Here is a 12,228-nt window from a genome sequence, read left to right on the forward strand (position 1 = left end):
AGGAACCATCCCAGCATTCACCTGGAGCGATTTAGGGAAATCACGGAAAACCTAAATGAGGATGACTGGATGCGGGATTGAACCGTCGTCCTCCTGAATTGTCTGCTAAGAGGGAGCTTCTACAATTCAAGACCAAGGTCTATAGCCCACCAGGATTCAGCTGTCCAGCATCTCTTCTTGGAGAACTGTTATTCCAGGGTACATGGAGCAGAGGTATCAACTAGACTTTGAGAACAATGTACCACTTGTATTCTGCTCCCTATCTGTATAGGTGACTGCTTTTACGTTGCCTAATTGGACCCATGGTGATGTAGATGTTTTGACATACCTGGTGTCTCCAGTGCTGCTTCCTGATGTTGGAATCCAGTGGAACACTTGGATATCTACACTGTCCTCAGCATCTCACAAGTTCCTTCATGGAAAGCAACTTATACGAATCACAGTAAACAGTTGCACAACTTTTGTAATGTTTTGGAGAAGCATAAAGTGCAGCACTGTCTAGTTGCATGACCACAAAAGATTACACCATTGTTCACATAGCTTGCACTGTTCCCCTTTAAATACATTCAAGAAAGAAAAAGAAAGGGTAGGGGACAATGCACCATGAAGGAGTTATGCAAATTGGTCACAATGGCTATTCATGCAGGCATCAACAGAAAATGCAAAAACGTATACTTAGGCAGCAGATGCACGAATGTACAATGCTGCAGTGCAATGTCACCATGCAGATGGCAGGGACAGTAAACAGAGGGCATTTCAATAACTGATCACAAGATCTTTACAAATTTCATGCCATGTACTCAGTAGGACAGTAACTGTGCCTCGCAGACAAGCTTGTGAACCATAGCTGCAATGTCAGCATTTTTGAGAGGACATGTAGTTGGGCCCAAAGAAGCCAGTTGGAGTAATCGATGAATTGCTTGAAATTTGAATAGGAACAATGGCACTATTCAACAGTGTTGGCAGAAATGAGTGGACCATGGCCAAGCACAGCATCAAGAAGCAAGGGGTTGACCTAGAGAAGTGACAGAACGTGAGGATTGTGCAATTGTCCAAGAGGGACTTAGAGCTCTAACTCAATCATTATCATCAATCTGATGCGTAATTGGTGCTTCAATGACCATAGCCAGATGGCTCACAGAAAGGGGCTAAGCTCACGGCACCCCTTGTGCCAACTACTGTAGCCCTCTGTACACTGACAAGACCATTTGCAGTGGCGACAGGTACATTCAGCCTGGAATGCCATTGACTGGATTAGGATTGCCTTCATTGATGACTGGATTAGAATGGTCTTCATTGATGAGCTTTGCTTTGAACTGAACATGAGTGACCAGCAAGGATGAGTCTGGTGATGTCCCAGATGTCGGTGGGATACCAACCTGATTGTCTCCCACAATATGGCCTGACAACCAGAAGTGATACTCTGGTGAGGTGTCACTTCATCTCGTAGCAGGATCCCTTTGGATGTCATCCACAGCACCCTTCAGCACAGCAGTATGCAATGCTATTCTATACCCCCTTTTGTTGTCTTTCATGGTGAGCCCCCTGGGCTTACATTTCAGCAAGACAATGTCAACTCACACATGGAGTTTCTACTGCTTGTCATTGTATTTGCCAAACCCTGACCTGGCCAGCAGTGACAGGGATCTCTCCCAATTGAGAACGTTTGGAGTATTATTAGCAGGATGCTCCAATCAGCTCATGATTTTGAAGATCTAGCATGCTAATTGGACAGAATTTGGCATATCTCTCAAGAAGACATCCAATGTGTTAGGGCCGAAGTGTGTGTGTCTGTGGGGGGGGGGGGGGGGTGAAGGGGGGGGGGTGGACCAATGTATTACTGACTTGCTCAATTTGTGACACTCTTTCTCTTGAATAACTCATCCAATTTTTCTGAAATTGTAATCATTTGTTTTGTTTGTCTGTACATGTACATCACATCTACTGATTTTTTCCCCATTCAGATAACCCCTCTGTGGTGTGTCCTTTTCTTTGTCTTAGAGTGTATTTACAGGCTGATTCAAAAAGAACGCAACAATTTTGACATTTGAGAACTCTGCAAAGAAGAAAATGAAAGTTACGCTCTTTCTGTTGTCAACTGAAGGAATCTCGGACGTTTCATTTGGTTTCTCATTTGGTTGCTAGGAGTGCTGTTGGCCAGTAACCTTCATTTCTGTTGTCAATGCAAAGATGGCACTGCTCAACGAAAAGCTTTGTGTGTTATTGAGTATGACAGACATGAATCAACGACAGTTGTTCAGCGTCGAACCAAGTACGGTGTTCAACCTTCTGATAGGTGGTGTATCATATCTTAGTACAAGCAATTCACAAAGAAACGGTGTTTGTGCAAAGGGAAACATTCCAGACGGTCGCGCACGAGTGAAGAAAATGTTGGCCGCATTGAGGAATCATTTGCTCACAGTCCAGGAAAACTGACCCCCCGAGCCAGCCGAGAGCTGTAAATTCCACAACCAACCATTTGGAGAGTCCTAAGGAAAGCATTAGTAATGAAACCTTATCGTCTACAGTTGGTTCAAACCCTTCCTGAAGCTGATAAGATGAAAATAATCGAGTTCTGGAAGTTTGTCTTTGAGCAAATGGAAACAGATAACCAGTTCATTTTGAAGCTAGTATTTAGCAGTGAAGCAGCATTTTACAGAACAGGGAAAATCAATCGGCACAATTTCCATATACAAGATATTAAGAATCTGCAGGAAACAATTCAGTATGAATGTGATTCAGCTAAGATTAACATTTTCTGTGCCATTTCAGCCAAAAAAGTTTTTGGTCCTCGTTTGTTTGAAGATGCAATTGTAACTGGCCAAACCCATCAGAAAGTGTTGAATACTGGCTGTCTCCTCAACTCAAAGCAGCAGCACGTCAATTCATATTCCAGCAGGATAGGGCATCACCCCTTGGCACTTATTTGTCTGTGCCTCTTCGAATGAAAGGTACCCATATCAATGGATCAGCCGCCAAGCGGCCTGTGATACAGCACATCACTGTCCTCCAAGAAGCTCTGACCTCAGCCCCTTTGATTTTTCTACAGGGATTCGTTAAAGATATGGTGTTCCGACCACCTCTACCAGCTAACACAGAGGAGAGCTATCCACACTGTCACGCGAGATGCTACAGAGTGTGTGCAACAATTTTGAGTATCAGGTTGATGTTGCTCGAATGTCTGGAAGATGATCATACTGAGCATTTACGAACTTGTTTTCTACTGAAAATGATTTCGTTAAGTACTCTTCACATTGATTGATTACCCAAGGTTTCATCACGTTTCTTTGATTCAATGCAGATTTCCAAATTTCTGGTATTCTTTTTGAATCACCCTGTATGTGTTCAAGTATAAATTTGTTGTTTCTTTTGAAGTTCTGTAATTAAACTTTTTTCTTGGACCATGCTGGAGCAGCTTCATGGACTTAAGAGTTACCACTGCAGTTGTACTGGTGCTGGAATATAACAAACTTCGCCAATTTTCTGCTTTCTATAATGGAATATGAAATGCGCATTCTTTTAGCAACTGCTTATACTGTGTCCCAATGCACAATCACTTATCATATTACAACGTTTAATAACAGGGAACATTGCTAGTACAAGCAGTTTGTGATTGTACATCGGATTAATGACAGTTCTGTAGACATCATCTGTTCTGCCATGATGTCATATTGCATTCTGACAGGCAAACCGTCTCAGTGGTGCACCATGCTACTGCAAACCAGGATGCTGATTCACGGGGTTTACACTAACTCCAAGTAGATACTACAGCTCATGGTAATACTGCAATCACTGTTCCACCTTGAACACATGTTACGCATCCATGTAAGTGTCAGATGCTAAACAGATAACAAAAAACCTACAAACAGCTTTCTATTCTTCACTATTTATGTATTAAATTGTTTTCACAATCACAATCTTTATTTGTCAGCTAGAGAGTTACATTTCACTCACAAGGGGAAGGCTTCGGACACAGCTAACTGATTCGGCTCATACTAGGCATGTTGCTTGTGTACAACCAAAAACAAAAGATCTTTTGGCCCAACACCCTTCCATTTTTGAGAAAGCCATCCCTAAATGGATGGGATCAATAGATAACTGAAGACCGAGCATTTTTCATCATATGTGAGATCCGCAAACATGTTTTCCTACAAATTGAGGAAAGAAACTGTTACAATTGCCACTTATTCACTCATAAGGCAACCGCTGTTCAACAGAAGTGCCGCTAGTGTAATGATGATTCGGGAGGAGAGAACCTGTGTTTGATTCCCAAATGTATTGTGCAGTTTTTTTCCATGGGTATTATTTTCCATATTGAAATTGGGCAGGAATAGGAACATCAATAATCTAACTGGTAAGGAATAATAACACGGTAGACTAAAATTTCTCACTTGACTTGGATTAGTAACAAATTAATTTTTTAATGCTGTTTGCCTTAAAACGGGTCTTTCACTACTGTGTTACACACCTTCACTTTCCTCCTAACTACTACCTGGATTGTACTTGTCATGTAAACATATGAAGGAAATTTAAAGATAGCACAAACATTTAATAAATGCAGTCTTCGTGCAACTACCTCATTCTTTCTCCAGATCTGGCACGAAACAGAACTGGTTTAGATTTAAAATCATTTCATTTCTGAGAATTGAATTTAATGCACCTCATATAATATAACATAGCCTGAAAAGTCAGTACTGAAAATTGACCATGATTTATAATATTAATCGTCCCATCCACATGGTTCTGCAGTTCCCACTAGGTTTCCAGAAGCACATTGCAAAGTTCTGTACTATGTCTTAGTGCAAAACAAGCATCGCGTGGTTGGCTGTCTGTGGTCTCTTGTGGCGAATTCATGGTAGGATTATTTGGAATTCTTTTCCAGTCAGGTGCCTTGATCACTACACCAGTGCCACTTTCATGCAATGAAAATACGTGGCTGCAACTCCTACATATGATGTTGAAAAATTCTCAGTTTCCAACTATCTATCAGTCTTATCAATTTCGAGTCAGTTGCTTGTCATGAACTTTAGGGGTGGTTTGCTCAAAAGCAGAAAGATGATGAGCCAAAATACCTTAGAGTCTTTCATTTTCAGTTGAACACAAATCATCTGCAAAATATGAGGTGAATCGGTGTGCTCTGTTTGAGGCCTTCCCCTTGTTAGCTGGAGTGGTAAGTTACACCACATACTACCCCATTTAGACGAATAATATTGCCACAGTTACATTGCCCCAAATGTAAATGATCATTCAGCAATACTTATATTTGAGCTCTTGGCCTGTTGATTACTATATTATATTTACATCTTCCATTATATGTACGTTACATCAGTTATTCATTTCAAATGGAATCATAAAAATCTTATTTTCTTTCCTGATGCCAGCATTAGAGTGCTTCGCCTGGGAGCTACTTGAGCACTGCTACATCTCTGTCAATCCTGTTAAAAACAGTTTGAAGCATACAGACAAAAGTAGGGTTCACGTGATGCAACTACTGAATATGGAAAGAGGGGGGTTGTAGATAATGCAGACAATGAGAATTCAACCAAGTATGATGTTTATGTTTCTTTACATAATTCGCTTTCCCTTGTGCTACCGTATCTATAAGGATGTCTATGAATAATTATATATGCAATTGAAAGAGAATTAAAATGTGTTAACTATGCATCAGAAGAACAACTGTAGAATTTGAATAAATTTATCCTATTAATGCACTGTGCAGATGTTAGCAATGTCACAGTGAAAAAATATTCAATTCGACAGATAAAATATCTACTCACAAAGAGGCATCAGAACACCACATAGAAGATGGTTGTAATTGGCAAGCTTTCAGAGTCAGTAGCTTCTTCTTCAGACAGAAAGATTGAAGGGGAAGGAAGAGGGGTTAGGAAAAGGACCAGAGAGGTCTAGGAAAAGGGGTGGATTTCGGGAAAGTCACCCTGAGCTGCGGGTCAGGGGAGACTTATCGTATGGGATGAGAAGGAAAGATTCTTCATTCCCCTTCAACCATTCTGCCTGAAGAAAAAGTCACTGGTTCCAAAAGCTTGCCAATTACAGCTGTCTTTTATGTAGTGTTCTGCCGCTGCTTGGTGAGTAGCAGCGGACAACAGGCTGTGTAGACCGGAAGCCAGCCCCCACCAACACCCTCACTGGTCACTTCTGACAGAGGGAGAACTTAAGACGGCCATGCTTTCCAGACACTAGGCATGCCAAACTGTTGCTCTACGAGTCCCTTGTTCTGCTCCAACAAGGCAACATTTCCGGCTGTGTTCTCGGCAACTCACCCGTGCAATGCCATGTGGCCCACATCGTTGTCTGTTGCATTTCACTGGGATATGAGCAACCCGCAGAATTATCATCCTGCGCTATCCTGCTGCGGTCTGTTCAATAAGAGGAGACTACCACATTTTTTCCATGCTGCCTTCCCAAGCTGTGTCTTCTTGAGGTGATTCTATCGACTACTGGAGTACAAAGCCTGATGCTGCATGCACCGTTCGTCCTCTCGGTATCAGTAATTGGAATGCTGTGTGCAATGTAGCACAAATAGTGTAGTGAAGTGCAGTGGGTCTCAGGACTACTATTCCTTCCCTGGCCATTTTGGCACCCCTTCACTGCCAAGCGCACCATTGAAGCGGTTTTCCCATGCTACTGTGCATCAATATGCATCTGACACAATACACAGCACATTTTGAGCATTTGTGTGTCTTTTAAACTTATGTCTTCCTCCTGGAACAGCTTGTAGAACAAGTTATTACACATACATTTCATCATTTCTTGCATTTTACACACAGAATACCACTGATATGAAAGGAACAGCCAATTGTGCAGTAACGTGTTGGACTATTTTAAAGGAAGCTACTTCTGCTGCAAGAACTATTGACAGTTTACATTGTTGTAATAAATACTTGCGTTTGTTGTAAGTTCATGCCAGAATCATAATGAAAGAATATCACAAACTGCTAAGAAGCATTTCAAGAGTTGTGCAAGAGAATACATTGACTGCCATACACATGCAACATTGACAGAAAGAATACTTCCTTTCTGTCCTTCAATTTTCCAACAACAGTGTCATCAGACGACCTTTACATATCACTTCAGCTTTTTTTATACTATTTTTAATAATTGGTGTCAAAGGCCTTCTGTTCTTTTTCAGTGGTCCCACAAAATTTGTCTTCCTTTCAATGAGCTGGTGTGTGAAATGAAGTACTGTTGTAATAGTTATCTGTAACAGCATTTCATCCTTCACTGGCTTTACTATTCATCATCTCTTGCAAGACTCTTTCCACTAGTTTTTAGACACAACATTTATGTGGCCCATATGAGTCACTACATGTAGAGTACATCTAATACTATAGCACAGTTTGGCAATCTTTACACTGTATTTATAGCTTTTATCTGGAATAAATTTTAGAAATGGAAGTCATCCTCTAAGTGGTAACCTGGTTTTATCTATAGAAATAGTTTCATCTGGTAAACATTCCATGCAAGTTTTTCTTTGTAATATGTTTGATATTTACCTGAACTTACAGGTTTATTACCTTTTTTAGCTGATTTACATGCCTGTAAAATGAATGAATAGGAAAGTACCTGAACGCAGTTTCTGTTCATCATTGTAGGCAAAATGTTATTTTCGAAAAGAACATTTGTGCACAATTATGCCAAATCTTCAGGATAAATTTTTTCCAACACTGCCTAACATAGTTGCCCTGTATAAACTAGGCAACAGAGCTTTTGATCATGATAATCAGACTGATTACTTCCGTATCGTAAGTATTTTGAGAACTTTATGTGGTTTTGATAGCATTTTTACCAGCTGGATATGAGTAATTATAACTGTATTATTCTTGGTCCATAAATACACTTCCTCTGCAGTTATTGAAGAATGACTAACACGAAATTCTTACCATTACCATCACTATTGCCAACACAATCGTTATTTCCACTGCCATCGCAAACAGTTGTGTTTACGCACCCTGCATTTATCAGAAAACTCCAAAATTCTGGCTCATCTGAATCTAAATCAGTGAATTCTCAGTAATCTTTATCAGTGAAACCAGTCATTTTTTCAATGTTTACTCTGTATGACAACCCAATGGTTGACAATAGAGGACTCATTTCAGTCATTTATATATTACACTATGAGTATAATGCAGCTCTCCCTGTTCATAGTATACAGTATATAAATAAGCAGTTATCTTACAATTGATCAACACTGAAATTTTGTAATTACAACTTGGTTGAAATGAAGTAGTGTGGAAAAAAACTAAGAAAATATATTAAAAACATTAAAGTAGATATTGTAAATGATTTTCTGTCAACTCTATCCAGAAATTATTGAACAGAAAAGCAAGATGTCTACAGAAGGAACTTTAGGGAGCCACAGCTATGGTCAATCCAACTAATAATGTTGCCAATCCAAGATTGCACCTACAGGCCACTTTACATTAACATTGTATATTTCAGTGAAAGGCCACATGTGACAGTTATTGTAATATAAAAATGACATCTGATAATATACTGATGTAGAGATTGTGGAGCATGTGGCCGACAATGTGCGCACTGTGACCTGAGCCTGTGACCTGAGTGAGGTACTGCCATGGCTCCCAGCCCAGGTAGTCAATGTATCGAACTAATTCCTTTCATGCTAGTGTGAAGTGAGCTGTGAATAGCTCTGATATGGATGCTTATGTTGTTGTTCATGGCCATGTCAGTGATAGCTTAGTGACACTCTCGCTCTCCTGTGTCTGCTTTAAACTTCTAGGAGCCATGATCCATGTGCTGCACGGTGTATGCTGCCATCTTAATTAAACAAGCTTCCAACATTTCAGTGTCAAACACCTCTTTTGTAGAGTAATGGAGTATAGACTCTTTCTCTATTGTTTTGTTTATCTGAGAAGTTCCTTGAAAATTTGTGGAAGATTTTCTACACAAAATTTTAGAATACTAGCTTGCAAATATATTGAAGAAATTTTCATTGTATCTGAACCACAAAACAATTCTTGTGCATCAGAATGAATACTTCTTTCATGCTGCAAAGACACATGTGTGTTTCCTGAGAATGGTTCAAAATGAATTGCTAGTACATGAAAACAGCTATGAAATTGGAAGTATGTTTTCCAAAAGGTTAATTTGATAATAAATTTGTCTGAAGGACAACAAAAGTTATTTATGATCAGTCTGGAAATAGTGAACACAGCATGACCTCTTGTTTGTATTTCTAACGTACATAACAAACTGGGATGGCTATGAGCAAAATGCACTTCAATTTTAAAGAAGGTTGCATTTAGTTCAGAGAAAATGTACGTGAATTTCTCCTTTCAATTTGATGTATTCTAGATTTGCAAATTATGAAGGTTAAGGGACGTTAACCATGTTTTCTGTTTATACAGTTAGATTAAAATATCCTGCTTTGTAAATGTGGAAGCAGTAGTAATAAAAACGCTTTTGCAAGTCAGGTTGTGGCCTTTTTTTGTCTTCAAACACTCAGCATATCAACTCTGCTGCTGGGATATTTAGAAAACTCGTGCTTAAAGACGCTACTTTTTTAAAATTTTTATCAGGACATTGCAAGTCAAGTTTACATAGCCTTTCAGGTCATTTACAACTGTTGTTTTTAATACTTCCAAACAGATCTCTCTCTCTCTCTCTCTCTCTCTCTCTCTCCCTCCCTCCCCGAAACATTCTCTCTCTCTGTTGTTACATTTTATATATTTCATACACACACAGTTAGATAATGTAACGAAATGAGGAGATGCTGAACTGAACTGGGAAGAAAAGAATGGCACAACTTGACCAAAATAAGGGGTCAGTTGATAAGACACATTCTGAACCATAAGGAATCATCAATTTGGCAACGGAGAGAAAAAGAGAGAGAGAGAGAGAGAGAGAGAGAGAGAGAGAGAGAGAGTGAGAGAGTGAGAGAGAGAGAGAGAGAGAGAGAGAGAGAGAGAGCATGGGGACAGCCAATTCAGCTAAAGTGAGTAAATCAAATGAATGTAGTTTGTAGTAGTTATGCAGAGATGAAGAGGCTTGCACATGATACACTTGCCATTAGGTAAGCACGTAGTTAACAAGTCAAACTTACACACAGTCTTACAAATTCACTGACTTTCCATTGATCGCCTTACACACTCAAACAAGATGTGTTTTATGCCCTCTTCATTTCAAGATGAGAATGTCAAACATCCATCATGGCTATTCAGAACAAAGCTTTTTGATTTGAGTGTTGGGATTTTATCATCACATTATTATACGACTGTTCAACAATCTGAAGAGTAATCATTCCTGTGAAAGCTCCTAGCAGTGAAACTGTGACACTGAACCTCCAAACACAGCCTAACATATCAAAATATTTTACTTATATTGGAAAAGGTACAGCAGTTTCAAGAGTCATAGCATCATGATACTTAGAATTTTTAATAAAAAAGTATTCCAATGCTTACATTCTGTGATGAATTACTAGTAAGTGCTCTTTCAAATAGGTACTAAAACCAATTTAGACACTGTGTGCAGGTATTTATTTCAAGACCTGGCTGCATGTGACAGTACAGACACACACTAACAGCTTTGTGGCTACCCAGCCGATCCATTTCTCACTCATTTACTGTTTACAGGTGTGCTAAAATTGAAACATATCTAACAGTTTCAGAAATCTTGTATCAAAACACAGACATCTTATGCAGAGTACTGAAGAGAAAATATTGGTCTGAATAAAGGCAATTAGATACTGGAGAAAAGATCTCTCTGATAAGTCTTAATGTAAGTTACTGTTTACTTTTTTATATGTGTATATTTTACAGATGCATGATTTGCTGAATGTGTGTGTGTACGTTTTTTCCAATAAATATTGATGTTCAGCAGCAATAAATTTTGAACAAACTTATATGAGTTTTGAAGTGTGTCTTTGGTGTAGACCCAATTAACTCTGGTTTAATCTATTAAACAAGCCACAATCCCTGCAAAACATATATAAATGTGTTTTAAATTCTGCAAGAAGAATAACAGGCAGAATTGTATTATTAAAAATGACATTCTGATTGCATTTTATGAATTTGCAAAATTATCTTGCAGCCATTCACACTAAAAAAGTGAAGGAAGCTCAGAAACCAAGTACATCCAAGAACTGAAAAAAATACACTGCAATGACTGACAAATGGCTGTGAAGTTTTAATTAATATTAAGAAATCAAAGGAGAAGCCTTCTCAAAACAACAATACAGAGTACAAAATGCCAAAAATAAGTGAAATGAGAATATTTATCTTCTGAACTAAGCTCCTGCAAATGGTTTTCACAATAGGTCCCTTACTTCTAAGGGTATTTTGCAGTTGATATGTATTTTAAATTTGAATAGGCAGTCCTTATGATGTTTTACTACCTAGATACAGAGACATCGTTTTATGATACTTGTTTCAGAATCCTGGGCGTATGATAAATAATTCATCATATAAAGTAAAAAATTGAAGAAGCAAGAATAGGACACTTTAAGACAACTGAAAATTTTAATTCTGTGGAAGAACATAATAATGAACTTGAGTTATCCTGTGTTATCTCAAATAATATGACAGACCAAAATGTCCCGCTTACTCCTTAGCAGTTCCCATTAGAAAATCAGGACTATGTGCTTACTGGACATATTTGGCTCTTTGTTAAAAACCCTTGCTTACAGTTTATTTAAAGTTTTGGTAACAAAGATGATTCCATTTTCTTGATCACTAGGTCTTCTTTTACTGATGCCCAAGGCCACTGTAATAAGGAACAAATAAAATACCACATTGAAATGTCATGTTCACACACAATCATTACCTGAAAATTCATAAATATGAGAAAATGAATTGTAATAAAACAGAGAGCATTATTTACTTAACAGTAAACTGATTTAGGAAGTAAATAAAGGTTTCTGTTGCTTGTAATAGGGAGATAAATGATAAGAAGTTGTCATAAATCAATCCATGTGATGGAGAATGCCTTTAGCTTACAATTACCTCTAACATTCACTTTCTACATTGTTAATATTCAAAGGGATAAATAATTGTCCTTTTTTTAAGTACATAGTTGCCAAGGCAATTTTTTACCTACAGCATTACATTGTAATTTCAGTCCCACCTGTTGATTTAATTTCTCTGCTACATATCAAATGGTCAAGTACAACATATGAAACACAAATTTTGCCTGAAAGCCAAGTAACAAAAAGGTGTCACTCTAAAAACTGTATCTGAGGCACTGAGAAAGGAT

Source organism: Schistocerca piceifrons, chromosome 5 (assembly GCF_021461385.2).
Source record: "Schistocerca piceifrons isolate TAMUIC-IGC-003096 chromosome 5, iqSchPice1.1, whole genome shotgun sequence".
NCBI lineage: Eukaryota > Metazoa > Arthropoda > Insecta > Orthoptera > Acrididae > Schistocerca > Schistocerca piceifrons.